This window comes from Kogia breviceps, chromosome 3, assembly GCF_026419965.1.
Source record: "Kogia breviceps isolate mKogBre1 chromosome 3, mKogBre1 haplotype 1, whole genome shotgun sequence".
NCBI classification, from domain to species: Eukaryota; Metazoa; Chordata; class Mammalia; order Artiodactyla; family Physeteridae; genus Kogia; species Kogia breviceps.
In genome coordinates, this window is record NC_081312.1 from 119,516,494 (window position 1) to 119,538,957 (window position 22,464).

The following is a 22,464-nucleotide window of genomic DNA, read 5'->3' on the forward strand; positions in this document are numbered from 1 at the left end:
GCCTGGCAAGTTAGCACTGTGTTCCTCCCCCGACATGCCCTCTGGCACCTTAGGATACAGAGAACCAAGAACTTGACGTTCCTCCAAGCATACCATGGCAACCTACCCAGTATTCATTCTCCTCTCTTCCTTAACAACAGACCTTGGGATTTATTCAGGGCTGCAATGTGCTCAGCTTAAAGACTATATTTTACTGCCTCCCTGGAATCCAAGTAGAGACTAAGAAGTCTCTTTCAAGGGGGCTTATTAAGATGGAAGGAATAACTTTTGCCCCTTTCCCCTTTTCTTTCTCTCTGCTTGGAACACCCACATCCTGGCTGGAGCTCCAGCAGCCATCTTGTGACCTTGAGGATAGAAGTCACATGCCAAGGATGGCCAAAGCAGAGAGTGAGAATTCACCTCCATACCAGCCCTGAATTGCCTGCTTTTGGATTTCTTCATGGAAGAGAAGTAAGTCTTCATTTAATTTAACACTTTGGTTTTCTCTTTTACATGGCTAAACCAAAATCTGATACAACAGCCATGTGGTTTCATGCTACTGAGCCTTTGCATGACTGTTCTCTCTGTCAAGAACTCTTTCCCTCCAGTTCTCCACCTGGTGAACCAGTAGTCATGTTTGAAGCCTCCAATGAAGCATCCCTCTCTGTGTGGAACCCCTTCAAATTGACCTCTCAAGCAGCTACATGATATTTGTTTAATAAATATTCAAACAATTGTTGAATAATTGATGAATGAAAACTTCTGAGAATGAATGAAAAATGAATTGCTTGCATAAAAATGACAATATTCTCTGTTCCAGAGCACTGTCTCCTCTTCAACCTCAACTCTTAGGGGGTCTTCTTTGGTCCCAGAGTCCCAGGGGATAATGTGGCATAAACAGGCAGTTGTATCAGGGATTCTAGTCAATGCTGGATATGCTGTATGACACAATTCCCATGAAGGACAAAAAAACAATAGCAAGAGAGAAGAAAGAAATAAAAACATATTTGTGAGAGTTGAAAGAAACATCTAACATGTTATAGATTTTTTTTCCCCTACATTAGAATTGGTTTCACCCCAAAATGGCTTTCATGCTGGGCTGAGCAGCCCAGAATACCAAATGGGGAGGACATGCATAAATTCCACGTGAGAACTGGGTGATGAGAAGTCCCCAAACTACCAAAGCAGGTGATGGGAATTGCTGCTCCCTCCAGAAGTACTTTGTAGCCAGCACTGGCAAAAAAAAGGAATGTCTATCTCAGCAAATGAACAAATATTCAGCTAAGCAGGGACCACAACAAACTTTTCTGAGGACCAGAGACTGGGTGCTGGGGGTTCCAGAATAGCCGCAAGGCAACTCTATCCTCAAGCCCTGTTATCAGACCCCAAAAGTGGAAGCCCACATCCTCTTTATCATCTTTGCTATTGCCATCAGCATCCTCCTCTGGGCCAAGGCTGTTATTCCTTGAGAATTCACAGCTCAAGAGATAAGACTAACCTACTGATATAAGCAGGTGTTTGTAAGGCAATGTGATAAATGCAATGATAGAAGTTTGTATGTGATGAAGTAGTGAGGAGGAGAGAGTGATTATCTGGGAAGATCAGGAAAGCTGTAACCAAAAGGGAGATATGGAGCAAGGTTTTGAAGGATAAATAGGATTTTGCCAACCTTAAGCTAAGACACTGGGAAATTCTTTTGCCTCCAGAAGTCTTTAAATATGGTTCTGTATGATGGACCCCAATATTTGAACTAATTCCTCAGGAAGATGCCTTAGAGCAGCACTTTTCAAACATGAATGTGCTTATGAGTCACTTGGTAATCTTGTTAACAAAAATCTGGGCTGAGTCCTAAGAATTTGCAATCTGACAGTGTGAAGATGCTATAGAAGGTCCTGAGCATTCATGATCTGGACTTCTCTTGCCAACCAATAACAAGGAGCTCTCAGGCAGTGCAGGTCCATGGACCACACATGGAGGAGAATTGACGTAAAGTGTCTCAGATGCTCCAAGAATGATGGGGAGTTTTGCCATTTCTTCCACCAGAGCTGCTTCGGGACCATGGTTCTCAATTGCACTTAGAAATCCCTGTGGAGCCTCAACCATATCCCCATGCCCAGAACATAACTTGAACAGTTACATCAGAATGTCTGAGGAGGGGGAACCCTGGCCTTGGTAGTTTCTAAAGCTCCCCAGATGGTCCCAATGTGCAACCAGGGCTGAGAACCCACACTTTAGGACAAGAGAGCACCACTGGTCATTTATGATGACTTTGACGTGATGCCCCCTGTAGATACTACTATCACCCACTTTTGACAAGGAAGGCAACAAAGGCCCAAAGAGGTGAATGACTTTTCCTAGCTCTGGCCTGACCCCTCCTTCTCAAAGTGGTCCCCAGACTGTCTCTGGAAGCTTGTTCGAAATGGATCACAGAATTCTTTAACAACATGATTTGATTCTTCCCATCATCCCTAAAAATGTCAATACACAGGGAACTACCCCCTCCTGCTTAGGCTGCTCTATGACATCAGAGAATGTCTCTGAGTAGAAGCAGTAATCTGGAGGCTGAGGCCTGGGGTGTGAATCCTGGGCTGTGTGATAGTCACTTCAGTGTTTTAACCTGGGTTCCCCAGTCTGTCCTGGCATTGACAATACCAACACCTATGCCTCTCCAGGTGGCCGTGATGCCCAGGTGATGATATGAAGGACAGAGCCCCATGCAGAGCAGACTTCAGTAAACAGCAGCAGCTACTGACCCAACGGTCATGGAAAGCAGCCCTGGAGTAGCAAAGCAGCCTGTGATGGAGTATTTCCCCCCATCTCTCCTGGCAGAGAGTTGTTCCCACGTTTCTTGTGACAGATGTGGCTCTCACTTTTATCCTTCCCTCCCAAAAGTACCACAGACCTTCCACAAGCCCTTTGTTCCCAGAACAGCTTAGCAAAGAATCCATGGAGCCTCTGTGGGAAGCTATCCGGGCATAATCCCTGGTGGAGGAAGCAGCTGGCCCTCCAGCTGGGCCCAGGTGGCGAGGACACAGACCCAAGGGGCTGGGATGAGCCCCGCGGCAGCAGACGCCTCCACTCCCCCAGCCCCAAGGAAAGGGGCCAAAGGCTCCCCACTCCTCAGCCCAGGCTGTGCTGGCCCCTCAGTTGGCGAACCTCAAACACAAGGATGGGACTTTTTTTCTTTTCCATCCATAATGGTACGGCCAGCTGCTATTGGAAGCCTGGCCCGGCTGGACAGGCAGCCTGTGAGGGTCTCCACCTGCAGGGCTGCCCTGGAGAGTTCTGAGCTCTGAATTATAATGGCCACACAGGGGAGTGGGAGAGAGATCTCATTCTAATGCAGGATCCAGTTCTGCATTTCTGGGTGGTACTGAGATTCTGCATTTCTAACAAGCTCCTGGGCAGTTCTTAGGCTGCTTGTCCTTGGATCACACTTTAAATAGCGAGGACTCAGCACAGCTAGTTTTGAATATTTCCCAGTCCATTCCTGATTGCACGGCATTGAGAAAGGTATTTAACTCTGGGAGCCTCTGTTTCCTTGTCTGCAAGATGGAGTAATAATCACCTACTCCACAGGGTGACAGGTCACTAAGCTCCTGAGTGAGTGAGTGAGTGATTAAGTGGAGCTCCAGTCCAGGCTATGCCTTCTGTAAAGCAGAGACAGACCCAGTAAGGGTGTTTGAGGAGAGTTTGGGGCTCAGCAACATTATTAGTTCCAAGGGGCCATGTGACAGCATGAGTTTTAGAATCAAATGGACTTGACTGGCCCTCTGAGTCTCAGGAATGCCTCTGTAACTTATGGGCACCAAGACATAGGAAGGTTTTGTTGTTAGGGAGTTAAAATTAAAAATCTTTAAAATGTTATCACATTTTATGTGGGTTTATTACATAGGAGGCACTCAATAAATGTTGGTTTCCTTTTTCCTATGTTAGTTTCCTTATTTCCTACGTTAGTTTTTCACTTTCCTATCTTCCCAGAGAAAATGTAACTACAAACCAACAGAGTCCACTAGGGGCTTCTGGGGAAAATTATTCAAGACCATTAGCATGAATGCTTATCTCTAAATTACTATTATTAGTCAGAATCCTTTGGTTACAAGTGACATGAACCCCAGCTTAAACAGGCTTAAAAGGATATTATATCTCCCTTAACTGAAAAGTTGGGTGGAGCTCAGGCAGAGCTGGATCTAGGTACCCAAGTGATATTGGCAGGAACTTGTCTCTCTCTCTACCTCTTTATTCTGCTTTCCTTGGCATTGGCTTCATTCTTGGGCTGGCTCTTGGCATGTGGTGACAAAAATTATCTCTAGCAGCTCCGGGTTGACAGACTTGGCAGCAAAAGAGATCCTCATTCCTGAACAATCCAGAAAAAGCCCCAGAGCTGACTCTTACTGGCAGGTTAAGTGGTGTGCCTACCCTTGAGTAAATTGCTATAACCTGCTCAGTCCTGTATGACATGTCACCCTGGAGGCAGGCCACCCAATCACTTTGACAGAGTAGAAGAGTGATGTATTAGTTTCCTAGGGCTGTCACAATACAGTACCACAAACTCAGTGGCTTAGCCAACAGAAATTTATTCTCTCACAGCTCTGGAAGCCAGAAGACCAAAATCAAGGTGTCAACAGAGTTGGTTCCTTCTGGAGGCTCTGAGAGAAACACTGTTCCATGACTTTCTCCTGGCTGCTGGTGGTCACCAGCAGTCCTTGGGGTTCTTTCACTTGGAACTGTTGTTACTGGACCAAACTTTGGTTCTGCTCACCTGCCATGCAGCAAAGCCAATTTACTGACACCAGGTTATGGTGAAGGAAAATACAGCGTTTATTGCAGGCCCCAAGCAAGGAGTAAGGGCAGCTCATGCTCAAAAGACCCAAACTCCCTGATGGTTTTCAGGGAAGCGTTTTTAAAGGCAATATTTGGGGGTGAGGGTGGCAGGATGCGTGACTTTCTTCTGATTGGTTGGTGGTGAGGGCACATGGTGGTGTTCTGAGAATCTCAATCATCAACCTCCTGGTTCCAACCAGTCTGGAGTCTACGTGCTTCTGCTCAGTTGTCACCATCTTCCACTTTGGCGAGGTGGGGAGGGGACAGGAATCTTGGATCCTGAAGAATAACTCAGAGCTATCTGTCAGATGGTTATGCATGTCTCTTCAGGAGGAACTGGGACTCTATTTTAGCGCTGAACTGTTATCATTACTTTTCTTCTTTTTTCTTAAATAAATTTATTTCTTTATTTTTGGCTGTATTCGGTCTTTGTTGCTGTGCACGGGCTTTCTCTAGTTGCAGAGAGTGGGGGCTACTCTTTGTTGCCGTGCATTGGCTTCTCATTGCAGTGGCTTCTCTTGTTGCGGAGCACGGGCTTTAGGCATGGGGGCTTCAGTAGTTGTGGCTCATGGGCTCTAGAGTGCAGGCTCAGTAGTTGTGGCTCACGGGCTCAGTAGTTGTGGCACATGGGCTCAGTTGCTCCGCAGCATGTGGGATCTTCCCAGACCAGGGCTCGAACTCGTGTCCCCTGCATTGGCAGGCGTATTCTTAACCACTGTACCACCAGGGAAGCCCTGTCATTACTTTTTGAGTTTAACTGCTTCTCCTTTCTCTCTGCACTCCCTCACTTCCCTACTTAGTAACTGCATGAGCCTGCTCTTTGGAACTCAGGGAAGGACTAGGAAACTAAAGCATTTTTCCACAAACAAGAAACTGGGGGGCACCTCTGTGCCCCAGGGACTTTTGTACCCAAGAAGGCCCTGCAGGGTCCTGTTCAGCTTCAATCTCCCCTTTTCTTTGATTCTCCTCAATCTTAAGGGGAACAGGTATGGGACAAGAAAGGGAATAAAGTTTTGGATAGAGAGGTTAATCATAAACTCGGCAGAGGAACTCAGTTTTAGGGGGACTCAGTTTTGCTGTATCACTCTATTCTCTGCCTCAATTATCTTCTATTTGTTTCTCTGTGTCTTCACATGACCGTATAATGACACCAGTCATTGGATTAGGGCCCACCTGATCCAATATGACTTTATCTTAATTATTACACCTGCAAAGACCCTGTTTCCAAATAAAGTCACATTCTGAGTGGGAGTCACATTTCCAATTGGGAGGAGTCCACTCGACCCAATACAGGCAATAAACCAGAAGGAAAATTGGGTACAAATACCAGAAACAACAGGATGCATATGCTTGGCAGGTAAAATCCAAAACCAACAGATAACCATAATACCACATGAGTTACCAATCATCAAATCATCAAAATAGAGGAGATCTTAAGCAAATCTGTTGTCCCACTGCCTAGAAACCACTGTGCCTAGTTAACTGCACAGGGGAAATTCCACAGGGAAACCAGTTCTACAGCAACCAGGAATGTCTTTTTAATGGGAATCCTTCTTAGAAGCAGAGCTAAATTTGTAACAAGCCTAAAGACTGGAATTCTCTTCAGGCAAATTCACAACCTCCCCAACTGTTCTGACTTCACACGTGTCTAAGATGTTGAGAGCCTTACCCTCTAGGGAATTCAACTTCCGGGCCGTAGAGCCCAGCTGCGTCTAAAAATGTAAAGTTCCTTTGTGAAGGCAAAAAGTCAACAGTTTCTGAATCTCCAGCCTCAGGAGGCATACGCTCCAACATGCCTAAACTAGACCCAACTCCTCAAAATTACCATCACCAAGATGCTAACCCAGTCATGGATTTTACTTCTTTTCCTCCCTGAAGAAGGAAATTCAACTTTCAATTTCTTAGGGGAAAAAAGATCTGGGAGAATTTCAGCTAAACTCTTAACAGTAGTTATCCATCTCTGGATGGTAGGATAAAGGAGGGTTTCACTGCAGTATAAAGTATTTTTAAATAAAAAATAATAATAAAGGTACATCTAAATTAAAAATATCTCTTAGTGGTTCTGTTAAACCCACTACAGCATGTTGGCAAGCTAACAACCATTGATTTAGGCTGTCCAGTGAATAAGAAAATTTCTCCCTCAACAACAACCAAAACAAAAAAATCTAAGTGAAAAGAAAAGCAGTGGAAACAGAAAACAATTCCAGCCAAGTGATATTTTCCATTCTCATTTCCTCAAAGAAGCAAAGACTTCCTATTTGGTGCAGTGATACTCCCTGTGGGCACCTGAGACCCTGCACAGGGGTCCTAAGTCCCAGGTCTGACTCACAACGTTGCCACTTCCCAGACGTGGGACTCTAAGCAAGTCACTTTACCCATCCGAGACTCCGTCTCCTCATTTTCTAAAAATATCTCTACTGTTCAACTATATTTATATAGTTGTCATACACTCAAATGGGTCCACCTATGGGCAAGAGCTCTGAAGACCCTATAAACATTACAGGGGATTATTATTAAAATTCCTAATTATTTAAGCATGTGTGTCATCCTGCCAGAACCCATTAAAGCACATACACAAATAAAAGGAAATCCTTTTCCTCAAAATGATGGCTTTCTTTGCTTGTTTATTTTAACTTCAGGTGTGCTGAAATCATCTCACTTCTCAACCCATGGAGTATGATCACCTTGACCCTTGAAAACTTCCACACTTAGTATTTATTTATTCCCTTTCAGCTCCATTCCCCACTCCCCTTCGCTTCCTCCCTGCCTACAGGCAACTATTTTATCCTGTTTAACTTATAGCCCTTCGTACATATTCCTTAAAAGCTGTATATATTTTCCCACGTATATTTTTCATTTACGTAAATGGCATTGTTTAATATTTCATTTTGCTTTCTAGAGTTCTCATTATGTTCTTAGGGTCCAGCTCTGTTGCTATTGTATATGGGATCTGTTTCCACTATTTGCGACGCTGAACTTCATATGCACCCATGGCACTTTGCCAGCCTGGTCTTCTAGCTTGATGGACAACCCCCTACCACTACAAATAACACTGCAGTGAACATCTTTGTTCAGACCTCCAGCTACAGCTACAAGCTGGCTTCCAAGGTATGCACATACTCAGCTTGCTTGTTCTCCAGCCTAACTTCCTCCCAGCAGTGGGGAAGGCACCTATATTTCCCATCCCCATCTCACTTGGCATTAACCAGCTTCCTAAAAGATATAAAGATATAGTCTAATACACATAAAGGGATATCTTATTGTTGTTTAATTTTCATCTAACTTGCTTCTAATGATAGGAAGCACCTCTCTGTGTGTTTATTACTCGGGGTGGGGGAATTCTTCTTCTGACAGTTATGTGTTCATATCCTCTTCCCATCTTGTTAGGAGTTGCTATTTTCTTCTTGTTGATTTGAGGATTTCTTGCATAGCCTAGATATATCCTCTTCCATCCTGTCATCTGTTAACTTTGTCCACGGTGACTTGACCAGAGATCCTGCATTTGGATATAATCAGATTCATCTCTTTTCTGCCTTGTGGTTTGCACTTTCCACTAGATCTTTCTCACTTCCCACACCTGGTCCCCACACCCCAGCTGGCCCTACACCATGGTAAGTATCCCATCCTGGCAAGTAAAACTCAGCTTGTGGTTTCAGCTCTCCTGCTGGCTCAAAGATAAAACCCAAGCACCTTGCTCTATTATACAGGACCCTTTCCAACCTAATCCTAAACATCCCCACCTCTTTTCTGCTATGTTAGCCCCTATTTCCATCCCACCCCCCTCCATCTCCCTCCTACTAGTCTGCCTTGCATATACTGTCCACACGTCAATAGACCCACATCCCCCTTCTTAGCAGGTAAATGCAAAGATGCTTTCAACTGCTGCTTTTGCTTTTGAGTAGTTGGGGGGTTTTCTCCTATTCAGTGCACCAACAACATTTGCACATTTAACAAGTGTGGTTTCCATTCTGGGAGAGAATCCTAATGGCCCGTGACCTGTTACTGTCAATATGGTCATATTCATAGAGTAATGTGTAGAAGAAGAAGGAATGCTCACATCTCCATTTTACAGGTCAGGAAGCTGAGTCTTGTCAAAGAAAAACAGTGCTGGACATGTGGTACTGATGGCAAGACAGATTTTATTCAGACTACTGCCATAGAGGAGAGAGACTCCAGCATAAACTGAAGTCAACTCCAGCTAAAAAAAAAGATAATTGAGGTTTTTAAAAGCGGGAACAGAGAGGGAACCAAAAAAGGGAGTTATGGGAAATGAAAAGAGGGACTAGAAAAAAGGGACTAGGTAGGTTATAGGGAAAAGGAGCAATTACAGAAGAGGGTGAGTGGAGAATTACTGGAAATGGTTTGGCAAGTGGGTTGGGATAATGTGCATTTTGCAATTGGACAGCACTGCACTTTTTTGAGCAAGAACTCAGCCCAGGGGCTGGATCACCTTGAGGTGAGATAGTGCAGATGGAAGCCGGGCCAAAGTTTCCTAGCCGTGGTGTTTGGCCAAGTCCTTTGTGCTACAGGGAGTTTGCTGTCCAGGTGTCCCAGTGGTTAGGTCAAGCACATACAGCTACATAAGCAACAAGGCGAAGCCTAGATTTAAATGGAAGCCTGCCGGACCACAAAGCCCAAATCCAACCCTTGTTTCTGGCTGGTATTTGTAATTTTGCTGAGGTGCTGATTTGGAATGAGCCCTGTGGGAGCCTCAGGAGCAGGAGGGAGGCTCTTAGCTGGTAAGGCCGCCCAGCTGCCCTCAGCGTCCTGGGTCTCCTCCGGTCCTAAGGTAGCAGGAACTCTTGTGAAAGAACATACAAGCCATATTTTAAAAATCACTTTATAGAAATGTGCCACGAAGTGGGAAATACACACACGTACCTCATCGGAAAGCTGGAGTGATTAAGGTGTAAAAAAGTGCAAGAACTATATGCTTCTTGATGGGTATGTAATTTAGGAGAAAGCTTGAACCTTCCTTCACAAACATGGGAACTCTCAGAAGTTTCTAGAAGCAGCCCTCCCAAACACCACCATCCTGAGATACAATGAACTCTCTGAGTAGGTTTTAGCAAAGAGTACTGTTTTAGGAATCACCTGACATTGGCCACGAGGCACTTTGCTGCAAGCCACACCCTTAGCAAAAAGAGACACTAGCGGCACTGCTTTCTGTGGCCAAGACCATCAGGTTGTAAAACTCGAGTACCCCTCAGAGTTTAATTTATATAATTGTAGTTTGCCTCCTAGGACTCTTCCTGTGGATACAACTGGCTTGGTTGTCATCATTACTGCTGTTCAATAAATTACTGGGCAGGGCAGGATTACAAGGCTGAGGCCACGACAGGGAACATCCAGGAGGGAAGGTGGTTTCCTCTATCAGCTAATGAGTCCCTGTCTGACAGGAAGGATTATTTTGCTCAGAGAACAATGCATCTACGTTTGGTGTAACATCATCAGAAAAATGAGCAAGTGTCCCATGTGTTTTTTCCTGTCTGTAAGCCTTTGCCAACGAGAGGACCTCTTGCAGTGTCCTGGGACCCCTTGCAGTGTCCTGGGACCCCAGGTTCTCCAGGTTCTGGAACACCGGCTGTCCTGACTCAGAGACGGCATCAAATTAGAAGAACATCTTGTCAGAGCCAGACCGTGTGGGTCCGAATCCTTGCTCTCTGTGCGGAGCCTTCTGGTCTGTCATGCCTCCCTTCCAGGCGTCATGAGGAAGAACTGAATTCATGCAGGCACTGCATCAGCTCTCACCCATCCATCCGGGATCTGGCTGCCAGCCTCTCTGAGCTGGGCTGAGGCCAACATCACACAGTCATTACCAATGATGACAGTGGCTGGCGTGTATGTATACCCCTTCACGGCAAGCTATTATGACAAACCACAGGCCCTTGGCATGCAGGGGGCCGGGGTGGAGGAGAACGGGCTCCATCACATACTGGCTGTGGGGTCTTGGGTCACACAAGTCCCCTTTCCGTGCCTCCACTTCCCACACTGAAAAATGTCACAGGTCGAATACCCCCTTTCTTAATTCCCCTACTTCCATCCTAAGACTTCTAACCACTGCCTGGGCCTGGCTAAGGCATTCTTGCAAAGTCAGATCTTATAATCATCCCAACTTGTGATGTTTATATCTATTTGGGCAACAAACTGCCTGGAATAAAGACTAAAATGTGGCACATCAACTAAACTTCAATTAATTTTTAAAAAATAAAAATAAATAATAATTAATTAATTAGAATAAAAAGATTAAAATATGAAAATATGGTGGTCAGGCCACTCAAGATGGCTGTTCTCTTGCTCTCTGTACATCCCCTTCTTGATCAGTGCCTGCTTCACCTACACCTACCCACCTAACTGACCTTCCTACATAACTGTCCCAAGGCCCCAGCTAATAACTGTTCTAGCTTTAGATCAGAACTCTCCACTATGCTTATCAAAGGGGCGGTGAGGGGTGTGCCCCTCTACTGTTTTCCCTGGTAACCAGCGAGCTAACCTGACCTCAATTCCCCCTATTATAACTGGTAACCTCCCCCTCCTCCACCCACAGGAGCAAAGACTGCCACCATGTCCAGCCTGCCATCCACCACACACGTTGGGGTGTCACTCCAGGACCTTGCTTCAGATGTATAAGCTCCACTATCCATTAAACCATTGATATCTCCGTTGCTGACTCCCGGCTCTTTCTTCTGTCTTGAAGTTGGGCAAGCGCAGGTCTTGTAGGCATGTGGGGTGCAGCCTAACAGAAACCTAGGAAAGAGGCACCAAGAGACCCCCTATACAGACCTCCAAGAGCCTTACTAAGACTGCGGATAGAGGGACCGACCGGGAGAGAGTGAATTCCTCAGGCCATCTGACAAAAGATGAGGGAGAAAGACCCTTGCCAGGGGCATTCCAGAAATCAGGAATGGAAAGGGCATTCAAAGGTACTAGGGAACCTGACACCATCACTGCTGTAGCCCAGTCAGCCCCATAATCCTAAAACCTTTGGTCCCTTGGAGAAGGACTAGCCCTCAGGGCACTAGAAGGTGCCCTCAGGGAGCATGTTTCTGACTTACTTGTTCTCAGCACTGGACGACTCAATGGTGTGGTCTTCTGGCCCCTTCATGACAGCCAGTTTAGACAATCAATCTAAGCATCAGTGAAATCTACTCACTATTGGACTTTGCCCTGCCTTCTTTGCCTGGGGGTTGTGGCCTGACAGCAAAGAGGAAGGAATTAGACTATGAGAAGGACAGGGCCAAGGCCAAGGACATTAGCCTAGAAGACAGCTGCCCAAGTCAGCTGAGGACAGCTGGGGACCTTGAGCTCGAAGGCAGATGACCAGCCTTTCAGGTGCATCTGTATCCTGCCTTTCAGTTCACACATAGCAGAGAGGAGAGACAAATGCTTCCAGGCAGTGCCCTCCAGAGAGAAGGCAAGTCTCCTTAGAATGGGAATGAGTGGCCAAGCCCTCACTGGCCAGGGCTGGAGCCTGGGAGGGTGGCGGCAGGGCATCAGACTTGCACACGGCAGGCTGGCCCACGCCAAAACACGCCACACACACACCTGGTGGCAGCCCTGGGACTGCTCTGCATGTTTCAGCTCAGCTGGGTCCGCTCTGTCCCACCCCAGGGAGAAGAGAACCTGCAGGCGTGGAGAGAAGGAATGGCACGCATCCTACCTTCACCTCAGGGTCAGCTCAGTGCCCTCTGGCACCTAGAAATGTGCCCTCAGCACAGGCTCAGCCGTCAGCAGATGCTGGAGAAGGAGGGCACAAATGCTCACCGGGATCCTGGTCCCGTCTGCCATCTTGGGCAAAGCCTTTACCTCTCTGAGTCGCAGTTTCCCTCTGAAAACTGTGACAACCATACTTGCCTCTGGGGTGTGTAAGAGACAGAATAGGATAATGCAAGGGAAGCTGGGTCAAAAGCTACACCATAGCAAGAGATAAAAGACTAGAAACTGTTTCCTTCTCATTCCTCTCTAATATGGCCAGTTATCACCTTTGATGGCTAATCAAGGGCAAAATTCTCTTTTTCTCACTTTCTTCTATTAAAGTGACCACAAACTGGGCTCATCATTAACATACACATACCTCAGACACAGACACACACATGCTCACACATACACTTTGCCACCTCCGCCCTGCTGCTACCCTCCCCATGGCCCCCTCTCTCAGTGAGCGCCCATCCATCCAGGATTCAGCACCCAGGGAGTCCTCACTGACACCACTTGCACTCCCTGGTCCACTTCCACATTGTGAGTCTATTGGAGCCCCTGCGGAGCTTTTAAGCTCCTCCTCCCGCTCTGATCTAGAACACCATCCCCTCTTGCCTGGATTGTTCCATTTGCCCCCAGGCTGGTTCCTCTGCATCCCCTCCTTTACCTATTCTGGCCAGAGTGAACTTTCCGGGAAGCACATCTGATCATCACTCCTTCAAAACTCTTTCTATAATAGCTGAAGATGGGGTCAGGCAGGGCCTGGGGAGCCTGGCCCCGGCTTCCTCTCAGGCTTCATCCCCTTTTGCTTTCCTGACTGCCTCCCTGCAGGCCTTCCAACAGACCTGCAAAGAAGGGTCCCTCTCCCTCAGATGTTTGCAGACCCTGTTCTCACTCTCTCCTTTCTCTACCTGGGAGCTCCCAGTCTTCCTCTGATTCCCATACAAATGTCCTCCCCAGGGAGAATATTTCCCTGACAATGACCCCTGACCCTACTCCATAATTGCCCAACCCTTCAGAGTGGGACTGCTCCCTTAGCGCCTTATACGCTTCATCTTTGTCACTTATCACAGTCTTTAATTATATATTTGGGTAATTTTTCTTACTTAGGTCACCACCTCCAGACTGGAAACTACCGGAGCTATAACTGCATCTATTCTGTTCATCTCTGTATCTTTAGAGTTTGGCTGGGCACATGCGAGGCAATGACTGCTGAATAAATGATCCCACAGGAATCAGAACTAGCTCTATGTTTATGTTAACATTTTTAAAAGCCTTCCCATATTTTTTTTAAAAATCTGAATGACCTTCGAGGAAACATGCTGTTTACTATTGATCTAAGGTGGTGGTTCTCAAACATGGCAGCATATTATCAACAGGAGAGCTTTCAAAATATACAGAAGCCCAGCTCCCATCCTCAGAGAGTTTGTCTTAAATGGTCTTGGGAGGCACCAGGTCCTTGTATTTTTTAAAATTTCCTCCATCTTACTCTCCTGTGCAGCCAGGACTAAAAACACTGACCTAAGGGGCTCAAATAAACTCAAGATTTGGAACTGGACCAGGAAGTGGACATGGGGGTACAGCTTGGGAGCCCATATGACTTGAAGAGGAAGCCTAACCATCAGACAGTGGGGATGGGGAAAGAGGGTCCAGCCCTCAAATAAGGGGCAAATAAGATCCAGGCACTTGTCGGCACTCTTACTAAGCAACGGAGAGAGTAGGAACCAGGGCAAAGGCCAAGACCTGTAGAAAGACTGAACATGGCCAGGGGCAGGCCGGCTACCAGGGGAGAGCACAGCACATGCGCACATGCCCTGGCCTCAGCCTCAGCAGAACAGGGCCCATGCAGCCAGACCAAGTGCGGGCACCCACCTGCTTTCAAGGACGGGGTCCTGATGAACTGCCAGTGCCCTCTGCTTTGGCTCAAATCCAGGATGTGTCTAACACATCTGCTTGAAATTCTTCAGGGCTTTAAGCCTGCTGAATCTAGGGACAGCTTAATTATGGCCAGAGGAATTCCTCTATAATTTTTGAGCCCATTTAGAGTTTGATGCTTAGAAAGCAAACTCTTTATTTGTTCAAAGCTAGAGTGTTAAAAGCCCCCAACAGACAAAAGCGCTATTGATGAGCCTGCCCCCCCACCCCTTCCCATCTTCTGGGTTTTGTTGGTCAGCTCAACGTGTCGGTTGTTTTTTGTCTGTTTGTGTTTTGTCTTTGTTTTCAGAGTTGGTCCTGTACCGTAAGAAAAAGACAAGGTCGACAACTTGAAAAGAGAATGGCCCTCTCCCCTCAGTCCGGAAGGGCCAACATCTTGGCCATCAGCCAGACTGATTTAATGTCCTTCCTAATGATGGGAAAGGGCTGGTGATTAAAAACCCGCAGACAAGACCCCCGTCAGGAGGCAAGGCAAGCCCAAGGGAACTCCAGTGGCTGCATAGGGGGGGCTACCCGTCGTTGGCACCCCAAGTGGCCCTCGTCAGCGGGGTCAGATTGCCACAAAGCAGCACTACACTCACTCACACCAGGCATCAGCCACTAGACACTGGGGCACAGGCCTGGGGAGGCACTTATGGTAAAACTGGGCTGTACCCTGGGTAGTATGGACAGAAGGGAATACCCAGGGCCCTGGTGAAGAAAGGAGGGGTCAAAGAGATGTTGCTGGGGAGCTGTATTCCTGACTAAGCTGACAGACAGATTGCAGGTAGAGGGGAGACAGGCCAGACAGCAGAACTCCAGGTCCACACAGAGATGAAGGCAGTGTGCAAAATGGAGGAGAGGGAACCAAGGCCGGGAACCCCGAGCAAGCCACACACGTGGCCGGGGCGGGGGGTGCAAAATGAATGCACGGAAATAGCCTCCACCTGTCAGAAGCTACCTCCAGAAGTCATTTGGAAGGCAACTGTGGAGATTGGCAGTGTTTGATTGACATGCCCCACCACAAGGCACACACAGCCTTGCTTGCAGGTTCTGGCATAATTCCTCATGTTGTAAAGAGGTTTGTGGATTTTATCGATTTAAGGGAAAAAAGCTGCAATTCACTCTCCCTGAGCCCTGCTCGAGGAATGATGGCTCAGCAGGGGGGCGGAGGGGAAGGTGACAGCGTGTGCCAGGCTGGGGGAATGGACCCTGGGAGACAGCCTTGGGAAGATGCTTAACCTGCTGGGCCTCGTCTCCTCCTCTGTGCAGAGCGGAGGTTTGACTGAGATTATCCTGTCTTCCACTGGCTCCCAGGTAGCTGGAGAAGAGAACATTCCTTTGGGTACTACCAACCAGGCCTTCCTTTCTCTTTTATGACTTTATGCCCCTCATAAGCTGCATTCAATGTTCATTTCCCTGATTAAACCCTATTTCCCCAAAATAAAATGTGAACATGTGAAAGGAACCCAGCAGAGTCTGACTTAGACCCAACCCTGACTCACAAAAATTCCTATTATCATGAGTGTCTACTGAGCAGTAAAAACCAATGCCACCTCTAACACCTATCACAGCCCCAAGGATAAAGAACATTGTTGAGTGTCGACCACAGGCCAGATACACGTGGAGGACTGTCAGCCTCCCACTTAATCCTCCCAGCAATCCCTCGATGTCCGGACTCTTATTTTCCCACCTAACGCATGAGGAAAATGGGGCACAGCGCTAACAAGTCTCACAGCTAGGAAGTATGTAAACCAGATTTTCAACCCAGGAAGTCAAGCCCCTAAAACTCAAATGTATAGCCCCTACTCAATACTGCCTCCCAGAAATAATATACAATACAATGAAAGAAAAAATTCGTGAGATATGCATGTATCACCTAGCTTTTGCTGTGTAACAAGCTACCCCAGAAACCTAGCTTAGTGACTAAAACAGTATTTGTTGTTTCTCATGATTCTGTGTGTAAACTGGGTGGTCTTTCTGGGCTGGCTCAGCCACAGCTGGGTGGTCTAGGATGGTCTCAACTTCTGGGTCTGGCGTTGGCACAATATCAGCTAGGGTGACAGGAGCAAACTCAACACCTAGAAGGCTAGCCTACATCCATTCACGTGGCCATGATCCAGGATTCTCCAACAGGAGAGCAAGCCTCAATTCACAGAAGCTCTATAATGAAATCAGTATAATATTGTAGATCAATTACAATTCAATTTAAAAAAGAAGTTTTAGAAACTATATCACATACATCACATCCGAAAATGTCACACAGCCAAGGCCAGATTCAAGAGGTGGAGAAATAGATTACTCGCCTTGATAGGAAGATGAGCAAAGTCATATTACCAACAGGCATACCAGGATGGGGGGAGTTGGGGGCTATTTTTCGCAGTCTACCACATATACCCAGAGGTGAGCTTGCATGCGCGCATGCGCGCGCACACACACACACACAGAGGCTTATGGTGCTCAGGAATTTAATTCAGTGCCTCATCTAGTAGACACCCAGACATTTATTTTGATGACAGCCTCTACTGTAAGACTCAAGTTGTCCTGTCAGCTGACCAGACATTTATAAGCCCAAGGATCATATGATTCTTGATATTATTTAGGAGAAAGACCTAGATCAAGATTACAAATTTCTTTAACTTGAACACTCTTCAGTGGGGTAACAGCAGGAGTCACAAAGAATATGTCCCTTTTTCACTGGAAAGGATCCTAATGCTATTGCTATAATCCTGACCATGAAATGCTTATCACTTGCTGCCTCTGAGCTACCTCTCGGCTAGCTACGCAACATCTCTCCTTGGCTGTAAAAAGCATCTTAGGTGTATGCACTGTGCCAGTTACCCACTATCCATTCCCCTTTATTCCTTATGACCAGAACCTTGGTTCTGGGTGTAGTATGCTCCCCAGACTGCCTTCCCAATAGGGGTGGCTGTGCACACAGTTATGGCCAGCAGGACACAAGCAGAGGGTCTGGGGGAAAGCTTGCACATTCCTGACACAGGCTGCTGTTTCCTACACACACCCCTCACTGCCCGCTTCCTGCTTCTTTCTGCCTGCAATGGGGAGGGGAAGCTGGAGGGACAGCAAACACCTAGGACCACAAAGCCACAACCATAAGCCCAAAGTGGCAGAGCGGAAAGATGCAGTCTACATTTTTCAAAGCACCTTGGAGCCACCACTCCAGCCCTGGACCCACTACATCAAGCCTTCTTGTTACACATGACACACAAACCCCTCACTTGTTCAAGCCACTGTTTATGGTATTCTTCTGCCACTTTGCAGTGAATTCAATACATCCAAAGCCAAACTCATGACTTCCCCCAAACTTGGTCCTCAGCCAGCCTCTGCAAATCTGCAAGGCAGAAATAAGGGCCGTCATGAATTCCCCACCTCCTCGTCCTCTGTGCTGAGATGGGTCAATGATCTTATCTCTGTCTTTATCTCCTCCTCCTCTTGCAACTGACCGCACTCCCCCAAATTCATTTTCTTCCCAATGCCACTAGAGTCATCTTTGCCAAGTACAGATCTTCTCGGGTCACCCCCACTCTTACAGCCCTACTTGAGCACTCCCTGTATTTAAGAGAAAGACCTGCACCCTTCACCTGGCCCCTCATCTCCTCTGCATACCTCTTCCCTTCTGGGCTCTGTACACTCTCATCTTTCAGTTCAGTGGTTCTCAAACTTGTCCCATGTTAGAATCACCTGGGCTCTTTTAATATTTAACTGAATCACAACCTCTAGAGGTGTGGCCCGGACATCGGTATTTTTTGAGGCTCCCCAGGTGATTCTAGGGTGCAGACAAATTTGGGAACCACTCTTCCTTAGCTAGGTGGTGCTCTCCCCACCCACTCATGGGCTTCACATGAGGTCTTTCTCCAGCCTGGACCCCCCCACCCCCTCCCTCACTCATATCCTTCTCACCCTTCTCGTCCTTCAGCTGACAGTTCAAATGTCACTGTCTCAAGGAATCTTCTTCAAGTCCCCAAACTAGGCCAGGTGTTCCTGTCTCAAACTCTCCGAGCCTGTGACTCTTTCCTCCAGAACGCTCACTGCAGTTGGTCAATATACTTTTGTTTTCTGATGATTCGCTCAATGTCTGTTTCCCCCACCAGGCTTTAAGGTCTCTGATCTCAAGTCCTTTCTGGTTTTCCTTTCCACTGTCCTGGCTCAGTAGCTTTGCAGTACATATCTGTTGAATAAAGGGATGGTCAGTATCACCTCCACCTTGTAGGTGAGGACTCAGAGATGCTAAATCTAAGATTCCCTCTGTTGGAGCGTAACAAAGAAATACTCAAAGCCAGATGTTGGTACGCTTCTAAGCCAGCAATTTGCAAACTTCTGCTACATCAGTATCACCTGGAGGGCTTGGTAAACACAAATCACTGGGCCTCAGCCCCAGAGTGTCTGCTGCAGGAGGTCTGGGGAGGGGCCCAAGAATTTGTGCTTGGGTCAAGTTCACAGATGCAGATGCTGCAGGTCCAGGCCCTTGAGGACCACGGCCCCAGTTCCCCTCTCTCCTGGCCACTGGGTGCATTCAGTGACAGGGAAAAACCAAAGTGAATTCAAATCCACCTTTTACCCAAGAACTTTTTTCTCTTTTTCTTTTCTTTCTGTATCAATTATTTCTTTCTTCCTTCCTTCCTTCCTTCCTTCCTTCCTTCCTTCCTTCCTTCCTTCCTTCCTTCCTCCCTCCCTTCCTTCCTTCCTTCCTTCCTTCCTTCCTTCCTTCCTTCCTTCCTCCCTCCCTTCCTTCCTTCCTTCCTTCCTTCCTTCCTTTCTTTCTTTTCTTTTCTTTTTTTAAATTTTTATACAAAGGTTATGTTCACATCGTTAAAATCTGCTGTCCATCCCAACCTTAAGAAGGGCCTCCTTTCTCCCCACAGCCCTGCTGACAGAGAGGTCCCAGCTGTGGCCAAGCTCAGTCTCCCCAGTGGGGCTGGCAAAGGCTGCAAATATACTGGCAGCCAAGTGGCAAAGGGGCCTGGCAGGCCCACTCCAATCCCAGCACACCTGACTCGTGTCCAGAAAAGAGACAAGCATGAAATCCTGCCTGGAGAAAAATGGGCAGGGGCGGTCCTCCCTACAGCTGCAGAGATTGCCAGAAGATTCCCAGAGCCACACTTCCAGAACCCCATCTGTTTAAAATCCCCCTTTCTCCACTTTTTTCTCCCCTTCTGTGTATTCCAACTAATTGTCGTGAACAAGCCTACACATATCTTTAATGCACATTTGGGCGTGTGAAAACAAAAGGTACAGATTTTGTATCATTTACGGCTGGTTTCACCTGGAAAATTAATACTTTCAGCCTGTGAGGTTTGTTTGTATTTTGAAGTCCCAAACCACAGATCTGATGTGCATACTGACTTTCTTGTCAGAAATAGTGACCACAAAAAAAAAAAAATCCGTAGATAATGGCTCATTTCAGAATTGAGATTGCCATGTCACAGATATTACAAGTAAAAGGAGTTCTGTAGAAAAAATTGAGAAATCTGAAACATTTTGAACAAAACCCATTAGGTAGGGCTGGACTAAGGATGGGGAAGATGCCTGGAGTTAATGTTTTTTCAGCTCATTACTAACCAGAGCTAAGACCCCATCCAGCATTTCACACACCAGAATTTTGGAAATAATTGTGCTGTGACTGAGCTTTACCCCAGTACAACCTGGGAAGAAAGGATTTGTGTCTATTATTCTAACTGTTAATTAACTGTGTCAACAAGATTCTAGTGAAAATGTTTTTAAAGCCTCTTAAGAGTGCAAATACTTTTTAAGCGCTTCTAAGAACTTTAGGAATACCGAAGGATTTAAATTGGCAATGATAAACAATCACTAATTATAGTCATTCTTAACTGGTTCTCACCAAGGATCTCTTTATTAGATAACACTTGTTAACCTAGTTTCTACTACAGTATGTATTTAAAGAAGATTAAGTTCAATTTAATTCAAATCTGCACTTACTGAGAGTTTCCCATAATATGTCAAGTAATGGGACGGATTATTCTGAAATATGTTATCATTCAGGGCCTTCCCCAGTTAGCTAAAAATAGTAAGATTTAACTCTGCTCCAAAAACCTATAACCATAGAAATGTAACTTAATTTATATTGTATTAAAATTGCTAAGATGTCCCATGAAAGGAACGAGGTATCATCTTTGTACCACAGCACCTAGCACAATGCTTATCCCAAAAAAGGTCTCAATACATGTTTGCTGAACAAAGGAGTCACAGAAAGAATGCAACCTCCACAATGGATTGTTCCACAAAATAAAAGGAGTGGAATTCATGTCACCATTTGAAAACAGGACTCACTCTCTTTCATTCCACAATTCCAATGAGCAACATTGAGCTAATCTCCTTAGTTGCTTTATCTTATTCAAGCCTTAGAACAACATATGAGGCACATTTTCTCAGTGCACCCATTACACAAATGCAAAGCTGTGTGGGAGAGAAAAGAGAGCCCAGGTCTATTGGGCTCCACTTAGATCCCCTCAACCACTGGTCTCCACACCTCCCACGTGAATCCAGCCCAAACTGAGCCTGAGTCCACACACCCTGGGTCCAGGGTCTTTATCAGTTGTGACAATTTTAGAATGTAAAAAATACTGGAAGTAGCCCCAGTTATCAAGTGTGAGGAAGAAGGAAGGCGGAAGGGGCAGGTCAGGGAATGAGAGCCAAAGAGAGGGAAGAGAAGAGCTTTGTGTGAAACATACAAAGGGTAGCCTCACTTTATGAAATTAGAGGAATTTTCTCACACCATATACAGAAATAAACTCAAAAAGGATTAAAGACCTAAATGTAAGACTGGAAACCACAAAGCTCCTAGAAGAAAACATAGGCAGAACACTCCTTGACATAAGTCGTAGCAATATTTTTTGGGATCTGTCTCCTAAGGCAAAGGAAACAAAAGCAAAAATAAACAGTTGAGACCCAATTAAACTTAAAAGCTTTTGCACAGTAAAGGAAACCATCAACAAAACAAAAAGACAGCCAATGGAACAGGAGAAAATATTTGCAAATGCTATGATTGACAAGGGGTTAATATATAAAGAGCTCATATAACTCAATAACAAACAAACCCAACCTGATTAAAAAGGGGGCAGAAAACCTGAATAAACGTTTCCCCAATCAAGACATACAGATGGCAAACAGGCACATGAAAAGATGCTCAACATCACTAATCATCAGAGAAATGCAAATCAAAACCACAATGAGATATCACCTCACACCTGTCAGGATGTCTATCATCAAAAAGAACACAGGGCTTCCCTCTTGACGCAGTGGTTGAGAGTCCGGTTGCTGATGCAGGGGACTTGGGTTCGTGCCCCGGTCTGGGAAGATCCTACATGCCAGTGGAGTGGCTGGGCCCCTGAGCCATGGCCACTGAGCCTGCGCGCATCCAGAGCCTGTGCTCCGCAATGGGAGAGGCCACAACAGTGAGAGGCCCGCATACTGCAAAAAAAAAAAAACAAATGCTGGTGAGGGTGTGGAGAAAAGGGAACCCTAGTACAATGTTGGTGGAAATGTAAACTGGTGCAGCCACTATGGAAAACAGTATGGAGGTTCCTCAAAAATTAAAACCAGCACTACCATATGATCCAACAATTCCACTCCTGGGTATATACACGAAGAAAACAAAAACAATAATTCTCAAAGATACATGTACAAGAATTGCCAAGATATGGGCACAACCTGTGTCCATCAACAGATGATTGAATAAAGAAGATGTGGTGTGTGTACACACACACACACACACACACACACACACACAGCGTGGAATACTACTCAGCCATTAAAAAGAATGAAATTCTGCCATTAGCAACAACATGGATGAACCAAGAGGGTATCATGCTTAGTGAAATAAGTCAGACAGAGAAAGACAAATACCGTTTGTTATCACTTATATGTGGAATTGAAACACGTAAAACGAATGAATATAACAAAATAGAAACAAACTCACAGATATAAAGAACAAACTAGTTGCTACCAGAGGGGAGAGGGAAGAGAAGAGGGGCAAGATAGGGGTAGGGAATTAAGAAGTACAAACTACCA

At 46.1% G+C, this 22,464-nt stretch overlaps 1 long non-coding RNA gene across 2 annotated transcripts in view; it reads right to left on the reverse strand.

Moving 5' to 3' along the window:
* LOC131752094 (uncharacterized) overlaps positions 1 to 22,464 on the reverse strand; it is a 223,494-nt gene that overhangs the window by 52,685 nt on the left and 148,345 nt on the right. For both annotated transcript variants that reach the window (XR_010839763.1, XR_010839764.1), the window contains exon 7: positions 21,642 to 21,864. This is a non-coding gene — a long non-coding RNA (uncharacterized lncRNA). The remainder of the gene's footprint in view (positions 1 to 21,641; positions 21,865 to 22,464) is intronic.